This window comes from Oncorhynchus nerka, unplaced genomic scaffold, assembly GCF_034236695.1.
Source record: "Oncorhynchus nerka isolate Pitt River unplaced genomic scaffold, Oner_Uvic_2.0 unplaced_scaffold_1005, whole genome shotgun sequence".
In the NCBI taxonomy this organism is placed as follows: domain Eukaryota; kingdom Metazoa; phylum Chordata; class Actinopteri; order Salmoniformes; family Salmonidae; genus Oncorhynchus; species Oncorhynchus nerka.
The window spans coordinates 72397-78943 of record NW_027040296.1 but is presented as its reverse complement, the minus strand read 5'-3'; the positions used below and the strand labels follow the sequence as shown (position 1 = coordinate 78943).

The 6547-nt window shown below is 47.8% G+C and overlaps 1 pseudogene; it reads left to right on the top strand.

Annotated features, from left to right (window-relative positions):
- The first annotated feature begins 369 nt into the window (after nucleotides 1-369).
- LOC135570280 (hatching enzyme 1.2-like) lies at nucleotides 370-5680 on the top strand (annotated as a pseudogene).
- Nucleotides 5681-6547: the final 867 nt, after the last annotated feature.

The following is a 6547-nucleotide window of genomic DNA, read 5'->3' as shown; positions in this document are numbered from 1 at the left end:
CTCAATCTGACACGTTCCTCAGCACATCATTGTAGTAGAGTCAACTGTCATTACATTAGTGTGTGACCTATTTGTTGAGTAGGCATGGCCAGGTGTAAATGGACCCGTATGGATTAAAACCATGTTGAAACTGTAGGTGTGGTGGTGGAGCCCTCCCTTCAGAGGTTTATTTAGGACTAACAACATGGACCCCAACCCAGAATCCTCCAGCAGACACACCTGAGGAGGACTGTATAAAAGCCCAGGACTGACCAGACAGAATCACACATCAAAACTCTCCAAAGCATCTCCAGGACCAAGAAGCCATCTAGAGTATCTCCACTGTCAGATCCAAGGAGCCATCCAGTCTCTCCTCTCCACACACTGAAGATGGAGCAAAGCCCCTCTCTCACCCTGCTGCTGCTGCTGCTGCTGGGCCTCTCTCAGGCCAACCATCTCATGGAGGATGGAAGTGGACCAGAGATCCTAACAGACAACCCTGAGGCTGTAGACATCACTGAGAGAATTCTGACCACTAATAACGGCTCCAGTCAGTTCCTGTTGGAGGGGACATGGTGGCACCAACAACCAGAAACGCCATGATTTGCTATAGGTACAACCAACACACACTGAAAACAATATTGTGCAAATTCTACTTTTAAAACTATCTGCATCAGCTTATTTAGTATTTCCAACACAAGGTATTTTTAAGTTTAATATACTTCACTTTTAGTGTTCAGAAAGTTGCATGATCACAAAATATACTTTTCTTCGTTAAAACCTGCATACAAACATTGTGTAGAAATAGCATTATAAAGTCAAAGAATGTGGAATTACCCACAATCCTCTAAAAACAGAGACAGGTGTCAAAAAGTTGTTTTTAGAACTTAAAATTAGTAAGTTGAGGGAAAATTTCCCTTGGAGTTGTTTTTACATGCATCTTATGTTGATATATTTACATATTTACATTTCAGGTTGGTTAAAAGAATGAAGTAGAGTAAGGGACTAATTATATTGAAGTAAAGATAACAAATATATTTTTTATGTCAAAATAATTGTATTTTCAAATATAATTGACTAACACCCTGAATGTTATTATACAGTGCAGGGTGCTTCTGGCAAAAAGGCTCCAACGGACTGGTTGAAGTGCCCTACACAGTGAGCAGTAGCTTCAGTTCCTCTGACAAGCAGGGCATTGAAAACGCCCTCCGGGCCTTCACTTCCCAGACCTGCATTCGCTTCGTGCCTTGGCAGAATCAGGTTGACATAGCACTTCCGGGTTGGAGCGAGCGGTCGCATCTGCACTCGGTCCGCAGGTAGTATTACATTTCATTACATTTCATTATAGTACAACGGTTTGATTTGTCTAATCTTATCAATTTCTTCTTAGCTAGCTACACAGCCGTCTTTGTTTCATAGATAACTGCGTAATTATCGTATTTCGTCGTCCTAACGCAGTCTACACTGCCCTGCAGCTAGCCAGCTAGCTAACGTCCACCGTTAGCTAGTCCACCGTCTACCGATTAGCAGCACAACTATTACACTCAACCGAACGACTTGATTAGTGTAGTGTTAGCTAGCTACATAGTTGTCTTTGCTGTCTTCGTACCCAAGATAATTGTGTAGTTTAGAGTGTGTAGTTTTATGTCGTCCTTAACATAGGAGACTCTGCTAGCTAGCCAACAGCTCCAACGTCTACCGAACAGAACTTCTGCACTCAACAACTGGTCGCATTTCGCTCGCTCCACAGGTAGTATCACATTTTTCATTTCATTTCATTACAGTACAACGGCTTGATTTGTTTGATCGTAGCTAGCTACATAGCTAGCTACACAGCCGTCTTTGTATCAAAGATAATTGTGTAGTCTAGAGCGACTTCCTAGGTTAGTTAGCCAGCTATTGTCGTTCTTTTAACGCAACGTAACGTAATCAACACTGCTAGCTAGCCAGCTAGCCCCGAATAGCAGCACAGTAGAAACTATTACACTCAACGGAACGACTTGATTAGTGTAGTGTCAACAACGCAGCCAATGCCAACTAGCCTACTTAGTCAACAACGCAGCCTCTGCCAGCTAACCTACTTCAGCAGTACTGTATCATTTTAATCATTTTAGTCAATAAGATTCTTGCTACGTAAGCTTAACTCTCTGAACACTCGTGACGTGTAGTCCACTTGTCATTCCAATCTCCTTTGCATTAGCGTAGCCTCTTGTGTAGCCTGTCAACTATGTGTCTGTCTATCCCTGTTCTCTCCTCTCTGCACAGACCATACAAACGCTCCACACCGCGTGGCCGCGGCCACCCTAATCTGGTGGTCCCAGCGCACGACCCACGTGGAGTTCCAGGTCTCCGGTAGCCTCTGGAACTGCCGATCTGCGGCCAACAAGGCAGAGTTCATCTCCGCCTATGTCTCCCTCCAGTCCTCGACTTCTTGGCACTGACGGAAACTTGGATCACCACAGACAACACTGCTACTCCTACTGCTCTCTCTTCGTCTGCCCACGTGTTCTCGCACACCCCGAGAGCTTCTGGTCAGCGGGGTGGTGGCACCGGGATCCTCATCTCCCCAAGTGGTCATTCTCTCTTTCTCCCTTACCCATCTGTCTATCGCCTCCTTTGAATTCCATGCTGTCACAGTTACCAGCCCTTTCAAGCTTAACATCCTTATCATTTATCGCCTCCAGGTTCCCTCGGAGAGTTCATCAATGAGCTTGATGCCTTGATAAGCTCCTTTCCTGAGGACGGCTCACCTCTCACAGTTCTGGGCGACTTTAACCTCCCCACGCCTACCTTTGACTCATTCCTCTCTGCCTCCTTCTTTCCACTCCTCTCCTCTTTTGACCTCACCCTCTCACCTTCCCCCTACTCACAAGACAGGAAATACGCTCGACCTCATCTTTACTAGATGCTGTTCTTCCACTAACCTCGTTGCAACTCCTCCAAGTCTCCGACCACTACCTTGTATCCTTTTTCCCTCTCGCTCTCATCCAACACTTCCCACACTGCCCCTACTGGATGGTATCGCGCCGTCCCAACCTTCGCTCTCTCTCCCCGCTACTCTCTCCTCTTCCATCCTATCATCTCTTCCCTCTGCTCAAACCTTCTCCAACCTATCTCCTGATTCTGCCTCCTCAACCCTCCTCTCCTCCCTTTCTGCATCCTTTGACTCTCTATGTCCCCTATCCTCCAGGCCGGCTCGGTCCTCCCTCCCGCTCCGTGGCTCGACGACTCATTGCGAGCTCACAGAACAGGGCTCCGGGCAGCCGAGCGGAAATGGAGGAAAACTCCCGCCTCCTGCGGACCTGACATCCTTTCACTCCCTCCTCTCTACATTTTCCTCTTCTCTCTCTGCTGCTAAAGCCACTTTCTACCACTCTAAATTCCAAGCATCTGCCTCTAACCCTAGGAAGCTCTTTGCAACCTTCTCCTCCCTCCTGAATCCTCCTCCCCTCCCCCCTCCTCCCTCTCTGCAGATGACTTCGTCAACCATTTTGAAAAGAAGGTCGACGACATCCGATCCTCGTTTGCTAAGTCAAACGACACCGCTGGTTCTGCTCACACTGCCCTACCCTGTGCTCTGACCTCTTCTCCCCTCTCTCTCCAGATGAAATCTCGCGTCTTGTGACGGCCGGCCGCCCTACAACCTGCCCGCTTGACCCTATCCCCTCCTCTCTTCTCCAGACCATTTCCGGAGACCTCCTCCCTTACCTCACCTCGCTCATCAACTCATCCCTGACCGCTGGCTACGCCCCTTCCGTCTTCAAGAGAGCGAGAGTTGCACCCTTCTGAAAAAACCTACACTCGATCCCTCCGATGTCAACAACTACAGACCAGTATCCCTTCTTTCTTTTCTCTCCAAAACTCTTGAACGTGCCGTCCTTGGCCAGCTCTCCGCTATCTCTCTCAGAATGACCTTCTTGATCCAAATCAGTCAGGTTTCAAGACTAGTCATTCAACTGAGACTGCTCTTCTCTGTATCACGGAGGCGCTCCGCACTGCTAAAGCTAACTCTCTCTCCTCTGCTCTCATCCTTCTAGACCTATCGGCTGCCTTCGATACTGTGAACCATCAGATCCTCCTCTCCACCCTCTCCGAGTTGGGCATCTCCGGCGCGGCCCACGCTTGATTGCGTCCTACCTGACAGGTCGCTCCTACCAGGTGGCGTGGCGAGAATCCGTCTCCACACCACGTGCTCACCACTGGTGTCCCCAGGGCTCTGTTCTAGGCCCTCTCCTATTCTCGCTATACACCAAGTCACTTGGCTCTGTCATAACCTCACATGGTCTCTCCTATCATTGCTATGCAGACGACACACAATTAATCTTCCCTTTCCCCTTCTGATGACCAGGTGGCGAATCGCATCTCTGCATGTCTGGCAGACATATCCGTGTGGATGACGGATCACCACCTCAAGCTGAACCTCGGCAAGACGGAACTGCTCTTCCTCCCGGGGAAGGACTGCCCGTTCCATGATCTCGCCATCACGGTTGACAACTCCATTGTGTCCTCCTCCCAGAGCGCTAAGAACCTTGGCGTGATCCTGGACAACACCCTGTCGTTCTCAACTAACATCAAGGCGGTGGCCCGTTCCTGTAGGTTCATGCTCTACAACATCCGCAGAGTACGACCCTGCCTCACACAGGAAGCGGCGCAGGTCCTAATCCAGGCACTTGTCATCTCCGTCTGGATTACTGCAACTCGCTGTTGGCTGGGCTCCTGCCTGTGCCATTAAACCCTACAACTCATCCAGAACGCCGCAGCCCGTCTGGTGTTCAACCTTCCCAAGTTCTCTCACGTCACCCCGCTCCTCCGCTCCCTCCACTGGCTTCCAGTTGAAGCCGCATCCGCTACAAGACCATGGTGCTTGCCTACGGAGCTGTGAGGGGAACGGCACCTCAGTACCTCCAGGCTCTGATCAGGCCCTACACCCAAACAAGGGCACTGCGTTCATCCACCTCTGGCCTGCTCGCCTCCCTACCACTGAGGAAGTACAGTTCCCGCTCAGCCCAGTCAAAACTGTTCGCTGCTCTGGCCCCCCAATGGTGGAACAAACTCCCTCACGACGCCAGGACAGCGGAGTCAATCACCACCTTCCGGAGACACCTGAAACCCCACCTCTTTAAGGAATACCTAGGATAGGATAAAGTAATCCCTCTCACCCCCTCCCCTGAAAAGATTTAGATGCACTACTGTTCCACTGGAGGTCATAAGGTGAATGCACCAATTTGTAAGTCGCTCTGGATAAGAGCGTCTGCTAAATGACTTAAATGTAAATGTAAATGTTGACTTCATCAGCTACGAGCCCAGAGACGGGTGCTGGTCCTCTCTTGGGAGAGTGGGAGGCCAACAGACGGTCTCTCTCCAAATGGACGGCTGCGTTTACTTCGGCATCATTCAGCACGAGACTCTCCACGCTCTGGGCTTCCAACACGAACAAACCAGGAGTGACCGTGACGAGTACGTCACCATCAACTGGAGTAACATCGACTCTAACAATGCCTTTAACTTTGATCGATCAAACACCAACAACCTGAACACTCCCTATGACTACAGCTCTGTCATGCACTATGGAAAAACAGCCTTCTCTGTCAACGGGATGGACACCATCACCCCCATCCCCAACCCCAACGTGCCCATCGGCCAGAGACAGGGGTTGTCCACCACGGACATCCTGAGGATCAACAGACTCTACGGCTGCTGAGAGGAAGACATCAAGTCACAGGAGAAAAGTCTGGAAAAGACCAGATGAAGGAAGTCAAGTCTGACATATATAATGTTATCTTATTGATTTAAAATCATTGTTGAGTTGTAACTTTTAAAAAAATGATCATTGCTGTAGTTGTGTAGTTCTCTAATTATTTTAATCATATGACTTAATTAATTATCTAAAATAAACAAGATTGAAAGCAGATGCTATTGTTTAATTCTAGTGTTTTCTAGTGTGTGTGTGTGTTTGTCTGTGTGTCTGTGAGAGAGAGAGAGACAGAGTTAACAGACTGGGCACAAGTCCTCCATGTCTGTCCTGATCCAAGACATTCGTCCTCCAATCAGCACTGGAGTTACATCACTTCTGTCACAACTACAATGACATCATTTCTCTCACCTAAACACAATAAGACACTAGGAATATTCACAACTACAATGACATCATTTCTCTCACCTAAACACAATAAGACACTAGGAATATTCACAACTACAACGACATCATTTCTCTCACCTAAACACAATAAGACACTAGGAATATTCACAACTACAATGACATCATTTCTCTCACCTAAACACAATAAGACACTAGGAATATTCACAACTACAATGACATCATTTATCTCACCTAAACACAATAAGACACGAGGAATATTCACAACTACAATGACATCATTTCTCTCACCTAAACACAATAAGACACTAGGAATATTCACAACTACAATGACATCATTTCTCTCACCTAAACACAATAAGACACTAGGAATATTCACAACTACAACGACATGAAAGATAATAATTATTTTTGGAAGAGAATGAAGGAGGCAGACAGAGAACAACATAAATACCTGCTCTGGGAATCTGA